General features: G+C 55.0%; 1 long non-coding RNA gene across 1 annotated transcript in view; it reads right to left on the minus strand.

Annotated features, from left to right (window-relative positions):
* Positions 1-10,175, minus strand: part of LOC118888479 — a 60,797-nt gene extending 50,622 nt beyond the window's left edge. The window contains exon 1 of the long non-coding RNA XR_005018303.1: positions 10,138-10,175. This is a non-coding gene — a long non-coding RNA (uncharacterized LOC118888479). The remainder of the gene's footprint in view (positions 1-10,137) is intronic.
* Positions 10,176-20,042: the final 9,867 nt, after the last annotated feature.

Raw genomic sequence — 20,042 nt, forward strand, 5'->3', positions numbered from 1 at the left:
GACACGGGTTCAAGCCCTGGTCCGGGAAGATCCCGCGTGCCGCAGAGCAACTAAGCCCATGCACCACAACTACTGAGCCTGTCTAGAGTCCGTGAGCGGGAACTACTGAAGCCCCCGTGCCACAACTACTGAAGCCCTCGCGCCTAGAGCCTGTGCTCCACAACAAGAGAAGCCACCGCAGTGAGAAGCCCGGGCACCACAATGAAGAGTAGGTCCCGCTCGCCGCAACTAGAGAAAGCCCACGCGCAGCAACGAAGACCCAATGCAGCCAAAATTAATTAATTAGTTAATTAAAATAAATAAATTTTTTAAAAAATATATGAGACAATGATGATGATAAAAAGATCCCATCTCTTACAGATGAGGAAGCAGGAAAGGTTATGGGTGCTGTCTGGTTCCCATAGTTGAAAAGTGGGGAGCTAGGACTATATGCAGACTTGCCCCCGGAAATCAGGGCTCTTGCCCCTGTGCTGGTCACCCCACTCCCACTGGCTGGGAGTGGGGAGTGGAGCACAGGAGGCCTGTCTGTCATTTGTGCCTCGGTGGTTGTGTTCCTTTATGTTCCCCACATGAACTGGCTTAGCCTCCCGTTCCCCCAGGTTCAGCACAAAGACACTTTAGGAGGCTGGGAGTGCTGGCCAAGGAGAACAACGTGGCTCCCACTCCACCCCCCATGCCTGAGGCTAGGGAGCTGGGGAAGAGGCAGTGGCCCAAGCCCTGGACAGGTAAACTGAGGCAGCCTGAGAGCAAGTCTGTGCAGAGACTCCCCAGGATGGTCTAAGGTGGAGGAATGGGCAGGCCTGAGACTCAGAAATTCTGAGAAGAGTTGGCCCACACAGCAGGGGAGGAGGAATACCACTTAGGAAGCACAGCCCTGTCCCCCCGGCCAAGGGCACAGAGCAGGGGGAGGCGGCAGGACTCCAAAGGCCCTGGGGCAGGGTTCTAAGGACAGACTTGAGGCACACGCACTCCCACTCAGACTGGCTTCTGGGGTTGGAAGGTCATCACTGAAGGTCCAGAGGCCTAGAGGTAAGGCCGCCCTAGCAGAGACCCTGCTCAGGTCCAGCAAATGAGGGACGCCGCTACGAAGAGCCAAGGTGCCTTCCGCTTGCAGCCCACGCACATTAAGAATTATTCCTCTCGCCAGCAAACAATTTGTTATAATATCCATCGCACACTTTTCCTAGTTGGGTGCCCTCCCATACATCCTGGATTAATCCCGGAAGTCACTCCATTCATTTAGGACATGCCTGAGTGTGCCTCCTCTTTTATTAGGGAAATTTTTCATTGTTTTGAAGCACTCATAGGTTTTAATTTGGGGCTGAGATTTTAAAGCCTCCTTCAGTGGCTAAGACACATGAGTAGGCTTGTGGCTGGAAAGATTACCTCTGTCCTCAGATCTGGAAGGGCCTGGCAGGGGCCACCAGACCCTCTAGAGGAGGGGAGCAGAGCACCTCCTCTCCAGGGAGCCAGGGACTGCAGACCTCAGTGCTGTGTGGCATTGGGGCACACCCTCGACCTCTCTGAGCCTCCCCAAGAGAGGCAAAGTCAAGGAAGACTGCATATTTTGGTGTCCCTCTACTGAGTCCACCCAGAGAAATCTGGGAGATCATCACCTCTAAAACCCACAGCCCTGGGCAGTAGTGTGGGGCCACTGAAAAAGCTAAAAGTTTGGAGTTCATCAACTATACCCCAATAAAAATTTTAAAATAAAATAAAATAAAAGTTTGAAGTTCAGATCTGAAATGACCTGGGGCAGGTGAGTCATCAGCCTCTCTGAGCCTAGCTTCCACCTCCTCAGGATGAGCTAAGTGCCACCCCCTCTCTGGGCTGTTGTGCAAGCCCAAGTTCAGAGCAAGTCTGACTCAGGGCCTGGCACACAGTGGGTGCTCAATAAGAATTACTCTCCTGGCCCTCCCAACCCACCACAGACCCCTCCCACTTCTCCATCTCTCAGTCTTGTGGTCCTCAAGAAGCCAGACCCCGTGGTTCCTTAATCCAGGCTTGAGGCTGCCCTCAGGCTGCGGCACCTCCAGCCAGAGCCTCTCCGCAGGCCCATCTTGCCAGCCTGGGTATCTGCCACCAACCTCCTCCCAGGCCTTGCACGAGGCCTCCATACCCCCGACCCGAGGCCCCGGGGCCTGGGGAGTTCTGTCTGTACACAGTGAACCCCTGCCCCCCGCCACAGGCCCCATCCCATGCCAGGCTCTGTGCTGGGATTCAGGCTGCATGTTTGCTGTCCCCCTGCCCTAAATCAAGAGACAGCTGTCCCACTCCCAATTTCTAGTCCCCCACCACCACCAGGGGTCCGGGGCTGGGACTTCTCTGGGCTCTGACTGCAACCCCCTCCCACCCCCCACTCCCCACCCCCATTACCATCCCCTTCCTGGTCTTTGCTCACCCAACCAGGCCTGCCCTCTCTACATTCCTCCCTGCCCCACCTCCTTCCCCAAATCTTCCTGGACACTAAGGTCCAGCTTCCTCCAGGAAGCCCTCCCTGACTTCTCCAGCCCTCATCTCCTTCCCTTTCCTGTACTCCCAGCATTTCTCCTCAGTCCCGCTAAGTTCACATTGCTACTCAAAAGCAGGAACTATGTCACCTACTCATTTCGTGGCCACCAAGCCCAGTACCACTGGGTACTCAGGAAGGATGGGCTCATTAAATGATTCAGAGGGAAGGGTGTAGAAGACTCTCACTGATGGAGTACACACCTCTGTGAATAGGTCTCATCATGCCCCTTGAGCTGATGGAGAAACTGAAGTTAAGAGAAGTGAAGCACCTACCAAAGCAACAGGGCTGGCATGTGAACCAGCCCCACCAAATGGTGCTGTTAAGACACAGTCCAGGAAATTCCCTGGTGGTCCAGTGGTTAGGACTCTGCGCTTTCACTGCCAAGGGTGTGGGTTCCATCCCTGGTCAGGGAACTAAGATCCCACAAGCCGCATGGTGTGGCCAAAAAAAAGACACAGTCCACAAATCCACATTCCACTGACATGACCCACCAGCCCTGCAATTCACACACACTATCCCGTGTGACCCTCACCACCTCAGCTCCACTGTTATCTGTGCCACCCAGGAGGAAACTGGGATCCAGAGAGGCGGGGTCACTTCTCAAGGCCACACAAACTGTTAAGTGGCAGCACTGGAACTTGAATCCGAAGTCTCTCCGTTCTCAACCTCGTCAGAGGGCCTATCAAGACCCCCCTCACGAGGTCTGTAGACCAGCCTTCGCACCCTGGTGCCCTCCCCTCCCCAGGCTGCTGGATGGCCCTCCTTGTCCCCAACCAGCACATCACCTGCTCCCAATTATCAGCCCAACCCCAGGACTCCAGGGAGAACTTGCACGGTTGATCGACCTTTTGGAGGGGCCTGGCTCTCACGGTTCTGGGTATTTACACAGACAGCCTTGCTGCGGTGGTTCCCGGAAAGTAGGACATGTCGGGGGAGGGTAGGAAGGCAGGTGCAGACTGAAAACACTCCCGCCATCCTCCACACCACCTGGACAGTGGAGCCACCCATGGCACCGTCTCCTCGAATGACCTTAACAAGTCCTGGGGGCGGACCCTGTGGGGACTGGGGTAAAGGCCTGGACTGCCCACTGAGGGAAAGGCCTTGGCCAATGTCCCCTCCAGCTCCTCTCTGCTCAGTGACCTGGAAGACCTCGGGGGACATGGGAAGAGAAGCCCCTTTTTAGCAAGAACACCTCTCTGCGTCTAGGGGTCACTTTATGTCACTGCTCCCTCATCTGTAAGTGGGGTTCAGGAAATAGAGGCCTCCACATTCTAGACATTCAGGGAAACTAGGCTGGCTTATCCCAGCAGGATCTGAGGATGCAGCTCTCCTGGGACACCCAGCAGACATTCAGCTCCAAGCAGGACAGATCTGGTCTCCCAGGAAACCAGCTGTGTAGCACTGAGTAGGGGTGCCACGCTGAAAGGCAAGTGGACACATCCACCAAACAGCTACAAAACCACACCCAGGATGTTACCACGGAGCCCAGGGTCTCAGAAGCCAAGAGGTGCTGCCCCCTATGCAAACTGTCTGCTCCTGAGCACAAGGTCAGGCCATGTTCACCATTACAGACTGTCATCACCACACCCCAGCCTCCTCCCAACTCTATGCTGGCCTGAGTGGAAGAGGACAGAGGGTTCACAGTAGAAGGCACCAGTGTGTGGGGTTCAGGCTAGAGCCAGAGGGGCGTAAGGGCTGCAGGGGGTGGAGGTAAGGACAGTTTCCCCCTCTTTGCCCTCCCCGTGCCAATCCCCATCTCCACTGCTGAGCAGAAAGGAGCTGCCCCCCCTCATCACACACAACCATCATTCTCAAGGCTGGGGCACCCGTCTTCGGTGTCCCCCACCCTCTCATCTGCAGCTCAGGCTCCACTCTGTCTCTCTCCAAGCCCAGCTCAAGCACTTTCATTATTCAGAAGAGCCTCTTGATTGAAAAGGCCTCTAAGGCATCTCGCAAATAAGAATCCTTTAATTGGGAAGTTGTTAACTTCTCAAAGAAGAATTTTAATTTTGCTTCCCCACCATCTCCTCTCCCCGAAACCTATGAAAACTACGGACTAAAAACAAAGACTAACAAAGCCAAACACCCCAGGCACCCTGTCCCCAACTGCACAGCGCCCAAGGCGGCAGAGGCAGAAGTGGCAGCTGCCCCCTCAACTTGCACAGACACCCCCGGACCCCCACCTAAGACTGTGCAAAGGCCTTGACCTCTCCCTTCGGGCATGCCTGCTCCATACCACCCTCACCATCCACACAAAGGGTGACAGATGGCTGAGGGGTTAATAGGATGACAGGGCACCCAGACAGGGCAGGGACTGCGTCTGTTGGGTTCCCAGAGCCAGACTCTCGATACACATCTCCCCATAACCTCCTCTGCTGTCCTCTATCACACTGTCCTGTAGCTGATGACTTTAAATTATATTTATTGAGCATTTGCTATGTGCCAGACATTGCTCTAAGCCCTTATGTGCACCAACCGACTTAATCCATACAAGGTCAATGCTATTATTATTCCCAATTTACTGATGAAGAGACTGAGGCCCAGAGAGCTTAAGTAAATGGCCTAAATTTATACCATTAGTGAGAGGCAGAGCTGGCACTGGATTCCAGGCAGTCTGACCCCAGAGTGGGCATAACCTAAAGTGCCACCTTCACCCGCCCACCCCCCTCCATGGCCTGTGAGCTCCTTGAGGACCAGGGCCATGACCATCTCATCTCTGGGTTCCTGGGGACAGCACAGAGCCTAGCAAACAGCCCGCACTTAAGAAATGTCTGCAAAAGGAAAGCACTTTCCCAGTGGTTCTCTCCTTCTAGCCTCACCAGAGGCCTGTGACAAAAACAGGCAGGAAAGATGGTCCCTGGTTCACAGTCAAGGTAGACTGAGGCTCAGAAGTGAAAGCAACTGCCCCAGGTCACCCAGCTAGTGGGTGCAGAGGCCAGGGAGTTCCTCCTCCAGCGCCGACTGTGCGTACCTGCCTTCCACCCTGAGTGTACAGGGACTGGGTTGTTACCGTCACACACCAGGTACCATGTTCCTGGGCCCCAATTAAAACCCTGGCCTGAAACAAACACCAGGAAGCCCTGGGGTAGGAATCTCCTCTCTCCACCCCTGACAGCTCAGGGCAGCCTCAACACCACCTTGTATACCTCAAGGCATGAGATACTCACCACCACCAGGGCTGCCTGGTCCACTGTTCACTGCTCTGGAAATCCCAGGCTAGTCGCATGCTGTTACCAGTTGAGTTTTGCCCCTCAAATTTATATGTTGAGTTTCTAAACCCCAGTACCTCAGAATGTGAGCTTATCTGGAAATGGGGTCATTGCAGGTGTAATTAACTAATTAGGATGAGGTCATACTGGAGTAGGGTGGGTGTGGCCAACCAGTATAGCTGGTGTCCTGATAAGAAGGGAAATTTGGACATACACATACCCAGGGAGAATGCCATGTGAAGAGACACAGGGGGAAGATGACCATCTATAAGCCAAGGAGAAAAGCCTGGAATAGATCCTCCCTCACAGCCCTCAGAAGGAACCAACCCTGCTGACACCTTGATTTCAGACTTGTAGCCTCCAGAACTATGAGAAATAAGCCACCCAGTTTGTGGTTACAGAAGACCTAGGGAGGGTGAGCTGACAGCAGTTTCTCCAGGCTGGTAAATCTAGACAGCTTGTCTGTAAGCCTTGGGTAACAGGCCCACCCATGGGCAAGGAGCCCCCATGGGCTGGATCCCTAAGCAGTAAGGCCCAGATTCCTCCTCTACATGCTCTTGTCCAGGCTCTGAGGCTTTATTTTTTATCTTTTTTTTTTAAAAATAAATTTATTTATTTATTTATTTGTGTAGTTATTTATTTATTTATTTCTGGCTGTGTTGGGTCTTCACTGAGGTGAGCGGGCTTTTCATTGCAGTGGTTTCTCTTTGTTGCGGAGCATGGGCTCTAGGCACGCGGGCTTCAGTAGTTGTGGCACACAGGCTCAGTAGTTGTGGCTCACGGGCTCTAGAGCGCAGGCTCAGTAGTTGTGGCGCACGGGCTTAGTTGCTCCGTGGCATGTGGGATCTTCCTGGACCAGGGCTTGAACCCGTGTCCCCTGCACTGGCAGGTGGATTCTTAACCACTGCACCACCAGGGAAGCCCCCAGGGTCTGAGGCTTTACACACACCCTTCCTCCCGCACCCCCACCCTTGGTCAGACTGCTGACAACTCCTTCATTTACATGCCCACCCCAGCCTCTGCCCTCAGCTGTAGCCGTACAAACCCACAGTCTGTGCATCCCCTCCACGTGGATACTGGCATCTCAAACGTACCACTTCCAAACAGGACTCTTCCTTTCCCTTCCAAATTCATCCTTGGCCCCCTGAGCTCAGCTCAGTCAAAGGCTCTACCAGCCACCCCGTTCTCAGGCTCTGACCCCTCACAGCCCACAGTCCATCCTTCAGTACCCCTTCAGTCTCCTACCCTCAGCCACTCCTCCCCACCCAGGCCCAGTCCGCCAGCTCTCTCCGGACTGATGCTGGGGCCTCCGCATGAGCCTACCAGCTTCTACTCTTCCCGCCGACCCACAACCCCCTCCCCAGTCTTTTCCCCATGAGGCTGTGAGAGGGAGCCTGTGAGCCATGAATAACCTCCATTCACACTCTCTAACAAGAGGCCCCGCAAGCCCATTTCTCAGCCCTTCTTCCCCACCGGCTGCTCCCTGCTCAGAGCCTAACCAGACCTCCAGGGGCCTATTCCCTCTCCTCAGGTCTCTGCTCACAGGGCAGCTCACCTGAGAGGCCTTTTCCAGACCACCCTGCAGAGGACAGCTCTCCCACATGCTCTCTCCCTTTTCCAGCCTTATTTTTCTCCACGGCTCTTATTATTCCCTAACCTTTATTATGAATTTACTTCTCTGGTCATTTTCTGTCTACTCTGTTAGAATTTAAGCTCTATGAGGGCAATGACCTGGTCTAACTTATTCACCTGTGCATGCTAGGCACATAGAACAGTGCCTAACACGCAGCAGGTGTTCGATAAGTATGTGTCGAATGATGAATGAGCCATGGAATGAATGAATGACTTCAGTAAGCATTTGTGCAGCACCTGGTATAAAGGGAACAGAGGGGCAAATCAGGTTAGGTCTGCCCTGAGGTCTGTGGGGAGAAAGACCCATGCCCATAGGTAATCCCGCCCAGCGTGTGAGCAGTGCTGGTGTGAACACACGTGCACGGGGAAATGAGGACTGGGAGGGGGCCACCAGATGGGCCCAGAGGTCAGGGAAGCTTCCTGGAAGAGACACCCCACCCCCAGCCTCCCTTCCTGGCTCTCCAAGGTCATGGGCCGCCTCCCACTCTCCACCAAGGGGAAGGAGGGAGGCCTGTCTGAGCAGCAGCACTGATTCAGAAGTCCGTAAGTGTTCAGAGCTGGTGTGTGTGTCCCTCCTGCACCGAGACCTGGGCAGGGCTCACCAGAGAGAGAGGGGGGCTTGATTTCAACGCCATTGATCCCTCCAGGGAGCGAGAGGTCAAGGGCTGTGGCATCTGGGACCCCCAGCCTCATCTGCCTTTCCCCCACTGCACCAACCTGCCCCCTCCCCTCCGACCACAGGAGCAGCCAGAGGAGGCAGAAGACGGCAAAGAAAGACCTGAACTCCCTCCAGGGCTTTGCTGAGTCGAGTCTCAACTCCTCAGCAGGTCTCGAAGGCTCCCAGTGACCAGCCCTGCCCCACTCCTGGGCACCTCACTCTGCAAACACTCCAAAGTCCCCCACCTCTATACCTCTGCTTAGCCTGGGCCCTCCTCCTCCCCCAATCCTTTTCCACCCATCATAACTCTACATACATCATCTTGTTCATCCAGGCATTCTTTATGATGACACACCACAGGAAATAATCAAACCCTACCACAGAGAATTGGTTAAACATGCTACGGCACACACAGGCTGGAACATTATGCTGCCATTAAAAATCACATTACAGAAGAGTATTTAATGATGGGCAAATGATCTTAGTATAGTATTAAGTGCAAAAGGCAGGTTAGAAAACAGTAAGTGCAGTTTGATCCCAATTATGATATAAATATGTATTTTGTAAAAGACTGACAGGCAAAACACCCAAGTGCTCACATTTTCTATGGAGAAATGCAGGCTTTTTTATTATCAGAAGAACAGAATATTTTAAATGAATCCTACAGCCTTCCAGGCTCAGCTCAGGCAGCCCTCCTTCAGGGCTCTCCAGCCCCCCAGCTGAGAGGGGCCCCTGTTAGTTCCCCTGTCTCCCTGCCCACTGAGCTTCCTGGTGCCTCACGCTGTCGCCTAGCCAGCGGGAAGGCTTGCTGCGGCCCCTAATAGGGGGGTGGGGGGCAGGGCCCAGCCACCGCCTCCCTGACGCCCCTGCCCCCAGTCCTCCCATCACCCCTGGCTGCCTTGCAGATAACCCTGACCACATCCTCTCTCCCCATCTCCCAGCAGCAATTACAGGTTAAACTGGAGGGGCTAATTAGCTGTTCATTCCACCCGGGGCTGACTGATTAGCAGGAATACTTTGACGGAGGTAACTGGACTTCAAAACGAGCCCTAGCGCCCAGGAAGGAAATCCAGCCGTCCACTCCCTGCCACACCCCGCGGCTTCCTGAATGGGAGGACAGTGTCGGCTGAGCCGCAGCCGTACCACAGCTGTCACCCAATCCTTCAGGAGAAGGGGTGGAGGCCCACGGCGCTGCTGAGCCGCGAGGTCTTCTCTCTCTGAAAAATGGGGTTAACATTCCAGTCCAGCCTGCTGCCCTGAGCCCTCCCCCGGTGCTCCTGTGTAGCAAACTTTCTCAGGGGTCACAGAGGCCTGTCCAGAGCAAAGCATTGGCCGGGAAAAAGGGTGGAAGTCACCTGTTCAAAGTCACAGGCAAGGCAGCAACCCAGGCCCCCCTCCTTCCCCATCTACCACCTCTTTGGGACTTGCTGTAGTTCCTCCACATCCCCTCACGTGAGACACAGAGTGGGAAGGCCTGTCACCTCCCACCTTCTGGGTGTCCTGCTCCTGGTGATACAGTCCAAGAGGCCATCTACTCTGCTCACACGGCGCCAAGGTCACCTGGCCACCAGTGCTTGTCACACGCACGCACCTGGGGCAGAGCCTCATCCTGCCTTGAAGGTGTCTGGATCCACACATTGACTCTGGCTTGGAGCCCCATTAGATTCCACACGTTGGAGCCAGTGCCAGCCTCTTGACAGTTTCCTGGACCCTGATTGTCTCAGTCTACACGTTCCCACTCCCTCCTGACCTAGAGTCATGCACACATTTGGTCAACGATGGGACAGAACCAAGGACAGAGCCCTTCAGCTCACCATTAGAGACTTGCCATTCCACGCGGGAACCCATTAGCCGGCACGCCTGTGAAACCGTGTCACTCAGGAAAATGCCCCAGGCTTCTGAGCTGGCTGCCAGAGCCCTGCCACAGCAAAAGCAATGCTGGGAGGTGGCCCAACCGAATCAAACCTCCTGGACTTGAATTCACGTGGGGATGGAAAGGTGGGAACACCCCCCGGAAAGACTGCCCCTTGATGGCCTTCCCACAGCCTCTCCCTTGGGGACACCACATCCACCCCCCATGGCCCACGCCAGCCCCGCTCTCCCAGCGGCCCAGAGCAGCTTCTTACCTCAGGTCGGGCAGGCGTTTGGGGAGTGCAGCTGCTGGGGGATCAGCCTGGTTTGACTCGGTCTCTCTCTTTGCCTGTGGGCACAGGAGCCTCAGGGCCTGTGGGAGCAGGAGGCTGTGGGAGAAGGAGATGAGCCGTCAGCCAGAGCGGAGCAGCAGAGGGCAGTTCTGGGGAGCAGCGGGGGGCCGTGCACACAGGGAGTCTGATCCCACCCGGCTGGGCAATAAACACTCACACATCTCACACACACACACACACACACACACACACACACTCCCTCTTGCTGACACACTCACACTTGCACACTTGCACGTGCCCTCACTCATTGGCACACTTGTGCTTATACATACGCACACGCTCTCACATGTACACACACATGTACTTACTCTCTGACACACTCACATATCACTCACACACTGGCATTTACACACACGTGCTCTCACTCACTGACACTCACATACACTCACATGCCACCATCTAGGGCAGGTGGGGCTCTGGGAATGATGGGGCTTCTGGCAGCAGGCAGAGAGGGGGGTGTCTGAACATGCCTCCCCCCACAACTGGCTCTGTGACCTTGGGAAAGTCAAGTCCCTGAGCCTCACTTCCCTCATCCGTAAAATGGGGATACCGTCCCTCCCGTCAGGACTGCTGGGAAGATACAAGCAGACAAGGGATGCACGGCCTGGGGCTCAGTAGGTGCCCAGCCAACACCAGGGCCTGCCTTCCCCCGCAGCCTGGCTCCAGGAAGCAGGCCCCGGGGCTGACCCCTGAGAGCGGGCACAGCAGAGCACCAGGGGTGCCTCTCCCTGGGCCTGAGCCCCAGCTTCCTGGTTCCCAAGGATGCCCTCTGCTCCCAGCCACCCACCTCCCCGCCTTCCTTCCCCAGCCTCTTCTAGTTCATTCCTTCACCAAACACTCTCCAAGGGCAGCTCGGGTCCCTGTCCCCCCACCCTCCGTGAGTGGAGGAAGACACTAGGGAGTCCTGTCTCCTTGGCAAGGCCCCAAGACACAGGCCTGGGGCTGGAAGTCCGAGGAGGCAGGTCGACTCCCAGCTTCCTCACTTGCTGGCTGTGTGGCCCTGGGCCAAGCTTCCCCCTCTGAGCCTTAGTTTCCTCAGCCTCTCAGACCAAGACCCAAATCCCCCTCTCAGATAAAGACCTAAATCCCTTTCTGAGCTATTGCCAAGAGGTTCCAACCCCATCAGTGATTCTCTAAGCATGAGACACGTTGCTGGAGGTACATAAGGGGATTCTAGGTGGTATGTAGACAAACATTTTTATTTTCATAGGTGTGTGTTTATTTTTCTGTGTATTTTTTTTAAAAATGACAAGTATATCACAGCTGTGATTTCATGGATGTGTGGCGTGGGGAGCGCTGGGTAATCCACCTTCAAACGTGAGTCAACGCAAAGACAAGGGTTAAGAAAACGTGAGTGCAGGTAGCACCCAGAGGTGGCTATAACCATGATGGTGAAAGGGAGACACAGAAAGTCGGCATCTAATAGGGTCTGGCTCCCAGCAGCCCTCACGAGGGTTAGCAGCTCCCTTCTTCCCTGACAGACCAGGCCAGCCCCTCCTTTTCCTCTTAATTCCCCACATGGCACCATAAAACACAGGCCTAAGTCCCCAGGGGGACTCACAAGGCCTTCCAGATGGGATGGATGGACGCATGGATGGAGGGGGCTTGGAGGTGGTTGCCATAACGTGGGCGGAAGATGGCAAAGGCCTCTGAGTCTCTCCCAAAGTCAACATTCCCTCAAGTCTAACATGCAAAGATGGAATTTCTAGCTACATGGTAGGTGAAGATGGAGGGACTCTCTAAAGGCAAGTCTTCTCGTTTCATGGGCTGTAAACTTCTCCTCCAAGAAAGAGGCAGAGAATTGGGTGGGTTTCAGGGTCCACCTTGGCTTTCCTCTCCTGACAACAGAGCCACAAGCAGTGTGGACCCAATAAGAGAGGCCTGCCTAGCCCCACAGTTCACCAGCCCCAAATTATGCCCCCTGCTGCCAGCAGGCCCCAAGGGTGCCTCCCAATGGCTGCCGATCCTGGAGGACAGGACAGGACAGGACATAGTGATGCTAGTCTGGGACAGAGGGGTAGCCGGAGGCTGGGCAGTTCCTCAGGACGGGGTCCTCCAAGCCAGGCCTATCCAGGCAGGGGTACCCTGAGTGGACGCCCAAGCTGGCTCCCAGTAGATTGGCACAAGTCAGCAAAGCCCAGGCCAACCCAGGCAGCCCTGTCCTGGGCAGGCCTCCAGACCACCTGGCTGGCAGCCCTGAGCCCATTTCCACCTGAGCTGGCAGGACAAACCATCCTCACAGCTCCTCTCCAAGCCCCCAGCTGCCATGTTCCATGATAATGAATGGGCCTCCCGCTCCCTTCTTCCCAAACCTTCCTGAAGCTCCCACTCTCCACGGTGGCATCACAAGGAGTTGCTATGGAAATGTGACCACAGGCAGAGCATGACAATGATTTGGGGCAGGGGAGGAGACACAGTGGGAGCTGGGAGCTCTCCTGGACACGAGGCCTGCCTGTGTGCTGAGTCCTAGAAAGGACATGAAATCCCAGCTGCACGCCTCACAGCCCAGGGGGGTGATGGGGACCATGGCAGAGGTGGGGGGGGCCGCTTCCATCCTGCCCTCCTGGCTCCTTACCCCCTCAGTGGAGCCCAGGGAACCCTGGGAATCAGATGCCTGTGTCTTCAACAGAATTAACACATGCCCCAGGGAATGTGAGACTTCCACGGAAACAGCTACTTCAGGATGCTGCTAAAGTGACTTCAGTACTGTGGCGGGCTGGCACCAGTAGGTGCTCAGCGAACACTGTGATCAAAGAGGATAGTACTGGCGTGTGTATATGCAAGTGTGTGTGTGTGTGTGTGTAAGAGAGAGAGACAGAGACATGTGCCTGCTCTGGTCAACACAGTCACAGAATCACAGAGCTTGAAAGGCCCATTGTACAGATGGAGAGACTGAGGCCCAGTGAGGGTCAGGGTCAACCCAGCAAGTCAGCCAAAAAGTCAAGTCCAGAACCCAGGTCTCCTCTCCCCCAGACCTGAACCCTCTACCTAATACCCCTGGTTTTTCATTCATTCATTCATTCATTCTACTTTTGGTAAGCGCCTACTATGCGCTTGGTGACTGGGATAAAGAGATGTGAAGGACACCGCCCCTGCCTGCCAGAAGCTCAGAGAGGAGACAGGCCATCATAGTCAGGGGGAGGGGGCTGGGACAAAAGTCCAAGGGGCTGCAGGAGCCCAGGGAAGGTTACCTCAGAGATTTCGGTTATATGCTTCTGAGCCGTGCTTCAAAGAGACCCCAACTTGTCTCCCAACTGCTTCCTCAGCCCAAGGCCCCCTACAGTCCCCACGCAGAGGCCTGCAGTGTGGGGCAGTACTGAGCCCACCTGCCCTCACCTCCAGGAGGTCATGGGGTGTTCCCCATTAGCACCCCCAATCTCCAGAAATGAGGAACCATGAGAAAAGTACCTTGCTACACAGAAGGAGCTCAAAGAAAGTTGGTGCCCTGGTGCCCTTCTCCTCCCCCAGGCTCAGCATCTTCCTGCACTGTTCACTCTTTCCTTGTTCATTCTTGCTTTCCTGGGCACCTCCCATGAGCCAAGCATAGCACTGGGCCTGGGGTGGAGCAGAGAACAAGTGAGCCCTAGTCATCAGCCATCACACTCGTGGAATTCAAGTCCCCATCTCTGTCAGCAGCATGCAAATTCTCTCCTGTAGTGGGTTTTTTGGAGGGCGTAGTACTGAATGGGCAAGAGGGGACACCTTCCAGAGCTTGGCTTGGAAGACCTGCCAGCTCTGCTATATCCCACATGGGCCACACCTCCCAGCAGCTGGTTCATATGCCCACAACCAATTTCACACAGGCGGAAACCAAGACCCTGAGAGGTGGCCAGGTGGACCCCAGGTTGCTCAGCACTGAGAAGGAAGGACAGGGAAAGAGCAGTGAGGACAGAAGGGAAAGGCCAGGTCCAGGACTGTGGAAGTGGAGGAAGGAGCTGTCTGGGATGGCTTCCTGGTGGAGGAGGGATGGGGGTTAGCTCAGAGCCTTTCCTCAGCCTCCCAACAGGAAATGAGTTTCCGTGAGAAAGAGAACTGAGCCAGGGTCTGTTCTGCCAGCCTATGTGACTTGGGGCTGCGCTGGCAGGCGGAGGATGAGGGGGGCATGTTCCCTAACAGCCACGGTCCCATCCCAACCCACTGAGGGCTGCCACAGCCGGCATCTCACATCCCTAATTACCGCTGCTCAATGGGGAACCAGCTGGGGATGGGAAAACAGTAGAGACACAGAAAGGGAGGGACAGAGCACATGAGAGACAGAGGCCCGAAGAAAGAGCAACTGTCTCCCCAAAGCCAGAGGACAGAGAGAGAGGCAGAGAGATGAAATGGATGGGCAGATGGGGCCATCCCTCCCTCTCCCAGAGCCAGTGCTGTAGCTGCCAGGAGGAGCCCACAAACCAGGGCTTTGCAAAGATTTCTCAGCAATAAAATTCTTATTTGAAATGAAACCTTACGCAGTGGGGGAAGCCTTCTATGCCAGACATTAAATCCAGAAGCCATAAAGTGAAAATTTGATAAATCCGACTATATAAACACATAAAAACATCTGTACAGCAAAGACACTATAAACAAAGTTAAAAGGCAAGTGAGACACTGGAAGAAAATATCACTAATATACAAAGAGCCCCTACAAATCAATAAGAAAAAAAAGACAAAAGAAGAGAAAAATTGGCAGTGAATTAGAAATCCGTAGAGGAGGAACTAAATTGGCCAATAAACATATGAAAAGATGTTCTATCTCACTAGCAATCAGGGGAATGCAAATGAAAACAACATGATATCATTTTTTGCCCATCAGACTGGGAAAAATTAAAATGATTGATAACAACCAGTGCTGGCAAGGATGTGGGGAAATGAGCACTCATGGACCATTGGAAGGAGAGGGAATTGGCTCAACCTTTGGAAGGGTAATTTGGCAGTACTGAATAACGTTTTAAACCCACACACCCTACCACCTAGTAATCTCACGTCTAGGAGCTTCTCCTACAGAAATGATAGCATAGGCACTCACATATAAATATCCTAGGATGTTCATAGCTGCATTGCTGGTAAGAGTAAAAAAGAAATGGCCTAAATGTTTATCAAGAAGGGAATGTTTAAACAGAATACAGCACATCCATACTATGGAACACTCCGCAGCCACGCAGCCCTTTGACAGAAGGAGGCACCTCTATGCATAACAGTATGAAAAAAAAATCAAGCTGTATAATGCTATTTCAGAAGGAACCCATTTTTATAAATAGCAGATGGTTGGTTTATGCCCCAAAAGGCTGGAGGATAATATCCAGACAGTACAGTGATCGCCTCTTAGGTGGGGGACGAGGGGGCTTTCATGGTCTCCACTGCCTACAAAATGTGTTATTGAATTTTCAATAAAGAGTTAATTTTTTTCTTTGAACCCTGCCAGGACCCCAGTATAAAATGCAGATCTGAGCAGATCTGCTGTGGTTGAAATGGGAGGGGCCTATGCAGCCCCACCACCACCCCCATAGCCCCCAGGCCCCTTCAGGGACACCAGGGCTCTAGGACCAGTTTGAGAACCTCAGCTGGAGAATGTGGAGCCCATACCTTCACTCCCCCAAACCAAGGCCAGCGGGGCAGAGGGTGGCCCAAGTCACACAGGCAGTACAGACGGGTCGGGGCTAGAGGCCTCTGGCTCCTCGGCAGGGCTCTGGCCCTCCAGGGCTGGGGCGGGAGGTTTCCCTAGGTGACCAGGAAACCCTGGAACATCACAGTCTTGGGAACCCTAGGCTGAGGCTCAGGGGAGCCCAGGGGGTGAGGGCAACACAGGAAGGGTCTTAGTAGAAAACTCCAGGGGAGGGGGCTTTGAGGTCCAGCTCTGAGCTCTCACAGGGCTCCTGTGCTAGGGAAGGAGAGGGAAGGAAAGAGGAGAAGGGAAAGCAACAGGGAAGCTGTGGTGTGCTTCCCTTTGTGCAGAGAGAGGCTGGGCGAGCCCGTGGGTACAGGTAGAGGGCACTGCTGTGTGCAGGTGTGCGGTGCTTGGAGAGAGGGGGCTCGTGTGGGTCTGCGGCGGTGACTGTGAAGGGCATGTGTGTCGTCGTGTCTACATCTAGAGTCTGTGTGTGTGTGTGTGTGTGTGTGTGTGTGTGTGTTAGGGCGGCTGGGCAGCCAGCAGGCCCGTAGAGAGGCCAGGAGCGGGTGGCAAATTCCAGAGACCCATCCCCAACTGGCCCTCAGCCTCATGCCTGACCCAGTGCCTCCCAATACTGCCCTACCCTCCAATGAGAGGAGGCATCAAGGACTCAAGTTTGTGGAAAGAATGAGCGGGTTATCACAGCACTCAGGCCCCAGCCAGGCACCGGGTGGAGCAGCAAGGGCGTGGCCACGGGACTGAGACGCCTAGCCTCCCATCCTAGGACAACACGACAGGTCATATTAACCATGTCACCTGGGAATCGATTAAAGCACAGTTCCTAACTGGGGTCCCCTGGGACGGGGAACTTAGGAGGTCTGTGAGCACTGAAACTGCACAAAACTAGATGTGCATTTATGCACATGGTGCAGTGAGGGGAGGATGCATTGTTTTGGGTCGAGGGCCCTGGCTTTCATCAGATTCCCCAAGTGGCCCACAGACCAAAAAGACTCAGAACCATCGAGCAGGAAGGGAGCAAGGCTGGGCGTCCGAAGGACAGAGGTCTCAGGGGCTCATTAACCCCTGTGTCTGCCTGTACGTCCATGGGGTGTTGGAAGGCAGGCGCTAGGACAGGTTCTGCGGCTCCAGGCCCCAATCAGGACCCCCGCGAGAGTCCCAGGGGGTGGATGCTAGCTCCGAGCAGGGACGAGAGCCGTCCAAGGTGAGCGGGGCTGCCTCGGCAGCGGGGAAGCACCTCGTCGTGCAGGGGTGAGAGCACAGGCTAGATAGGCAGAGGTCAGGGTGAGCAAGTGGCGACCCTGAGTCTCATTCTCAGACTCTGTGGACCTCAGTATCCCCAGGGCTACACCCCAGGGCTACACAAGGTGTACCCTGGGAGTCCATTCTGAGCGTGTGAAAGGAAGGGCCAGGGCCATGCAGGGGTGTGGCTCAGGCTGTAGGGCTGAGTGTACGGTCCCGCATTTGGGAGTCCTCCCACCTGGTACTGGCCTCAGCCCCTCTTCCCTCCTGGGGTAGCGGGCAGGCTGCCCCGGCTGCCCCACACTGCTGACTAGGTCTGCAGAGTCCAAGACCTTCTTGGGTGTCACCACCTCCCACATGACAGTGACCCCAGAAAGTACAGGAATAAGAGGTTTCATTACAATCCTGGACTGGGGCCAAGGGAGCCCAAGGGCTGGACGGAAGCACTGAGCAGGGCTGGCAGACAGGCCAAGGCATACGAGCTCAGTGGAGCCCCCCAAACTCTCTCTGAGCCCTCCAGGGGCCTCTCTCAGCCTGGCCTGGGGAAACTGAGGCACAGAGAGAGCCCTCTGTCCTGGGTCACACAGGGAGTTGGTGGCAGATCTGGGCCAGGATCCCAGGCCTCCCGCCCCTGGCTGAGCTTACTCTGGGCACAAACGCAGCTCGTCCGCCTCAGGTGACTCAGTGCCCGTCTCAGCACCCTTAATCCTGCCAGAAAGAGGCAGCTGGCACTGGGGCTCCAACACACTGATTCACATGCAGGTCTGCAGGGCCCCCTGGATCCAAACACCCTGAGCCTCAGTTTCCCCCTCTCTAAAACAGAGGTACAAAAACTCCTGTTGTGAGGATTAGAAGAGCACAGATGCACAGGCTGCTTAGGGGCACTTTCCAACCTCCCATCTCTGGGCCTCAGTTTCCCCATCTCTAAACAAGAGGGTTGCTCTGAGTGATTCCCCAGGTCCCCAGAGCCTCTGAGGCTTCTGGGAAACTTGCCTGGGTGCACGGCCCATACCCATGTCTGTGGGGAGACAGGCTGCAGGGGCAGAGACCAGGGCCTGTCCTCAAGGAGCTCCTTGCTAGTTGGAAAGTGAGAAGTGTGGGGACTTCCCTGGTGGCACAGTGGTTAAGAATCCGCCTGCCAGTGCAGGGGACATGGGTTTGATCCCTGGTCCAGGAAGATCCCACATGCCACGGAGCAACTAAGTCCATGCACCACAACTACTGAACCTGTGCTCTAGAGCCCACGAGCCACAATGACTGAGCCCATGTGCTGCAACTACTGAGCCCGCATGCCACAACTACTGAGCCTGCGTGCCACAACTACTGAAGCCCGTGCGCCTAGAGCCCATGCTCCACAACAAAAGAAGCCACCACAATGAGAAGCCCGCACACTGCAATGAAGAGTAGACCCCGCTTGCCACCACTAGAGAAAGCCCGCGCGCAGCAATGAAGACCCAACGCAGTCAAAAATAAAAAATTTAAAAATTAAAAAAAAAGAAAGTGAGAAGGGTGACTGTGGAGCAAAGACTACTTAGTAGAGCTGGGTGTGAAAGCGTCCATGGAAGGGCTCCCAAACATGCCTGCACACTGCCACAGTCTCCACCTCTCCCTTTTGCTTCACACCCAGCCTGTTCCACTCATTACCTGCCCGTCCCCTTTAGGCACTAGGTTTGTACCCCTGCTCCAGGGGCCACAAGAAGCTTGAAAATAGAAAACCCATTGTGAGCTGGGCAGTAATCAAGGAAGGCTTTCTGGAGGAGACAGGACAAAAAGAATCAAGTTCACACAGGGGACCTTGAATACCCAGATGAGGAATCCAGACCCTGAGGAGCCACTGGCAGTTTCATACGGGCCCCCTCACCCTGGGCAGAGATGCCAGACCCCACCCCAGGCTGGCCTCAGAGCTGTGTCCCCAGCAGAGGGCTTGAGGGGGTGGGGGACCTAGGCACCAGGCCCCCTCCACCCCTCCTCCACAGCCATGGACTCTGACTCCATCCCAGAGAAATGAGTCCTGGTCGGCGATGCCCAGCGGCCGCGGAGGCCTCATTGCAAAGAGCTTTGCTGCTGGTGAGTGCCGTCTGGCCAGGGAGGGCTCCCCGACAGATTAAGAGCAATGCCGGCCCGGACTCATTCATATTCCGGTCTGGCTGCTGGCTTCAATATGGCTGAGAGACGCGAGGGCAGAGGCGGCCCTCCGAGAATGCCCGGCGATGATTCCACTCCGATTCCAATTTATTTTCTATCATTAATGCTTTTGAAAAGCCCCACATGCTCTGCAAACAGGGAAGGAGCACGGGGCTCGGGAGGGGAGGAGAGGAGAGGGCTGGGGGTGGACGGGGGCGCGACAGAGGTGGTGCGGGCAGCCGGCGAGGGGCCCTGAGACCTGGGTTCAAATCTGCACCCCATCTCCACCTGCCTAGAGAACACTGGGGGTAAACCTGGCCTATACTTGGCAGTGGGGAACGGCCCCTGCTCTGCCTAACTCAGGGGACAGTTTCCAAGATCTACTGAGGGGTCAGAGGTGAGCAGGCTTTATATATTGTAAAGGGCTGTACACCTTGAGGAACCGAGAGCGAAGCAAAACTGATTGACCATGGCAGCAGAGGCCTATGAACTGGACGCCTGCCTCCCCAGCTACACTGGGGGACCCCCACCCCTGGGTGCAGGAAAGGTCTGGGCTGCCTCTCACCCCAGCACAAGCAGAGGAGATAAGGATTTGGGTCCCCTGTCCCCTGCCTTGTCCGTCTCACACTGCCAGCCTCCCTACCCCCACCCCCCCCACAGGCTTACCAGGACCAAAAGGCCCTAATCCCTCCCACCCCTCCAACCCTGCAAGAAGAAGATAGTTATAAGCTTCCCAGCTGAGCCACATAGAATACTCTGATTACTTTTCCTTTCTTGACAGCTCTGTTTTCCCTGGAGCTTATAACTACCCTTGGGATCAAGTCCAAACTCCCCACCTCCATGCAAAGCTCTC

The sequence above is a fragment of the Balaenoptera musculus genome, chromosome 2, assembly GCF_009873245.2.
Source record: "Balaenoptera musculus isolate JJ_BM4_2016_0621 chromosome 2, mBalMus1.pri.v3, whole genome shotgun sequence".
In the NCBI taxonomy this organism is placed as follows: domain Eukaryota; kingdom Metazoa; phylum Chordata; class Mammalia; order Artiodactyla; family Balaenopteridae; genus Balaenoptera; species Balaenoptera musculus.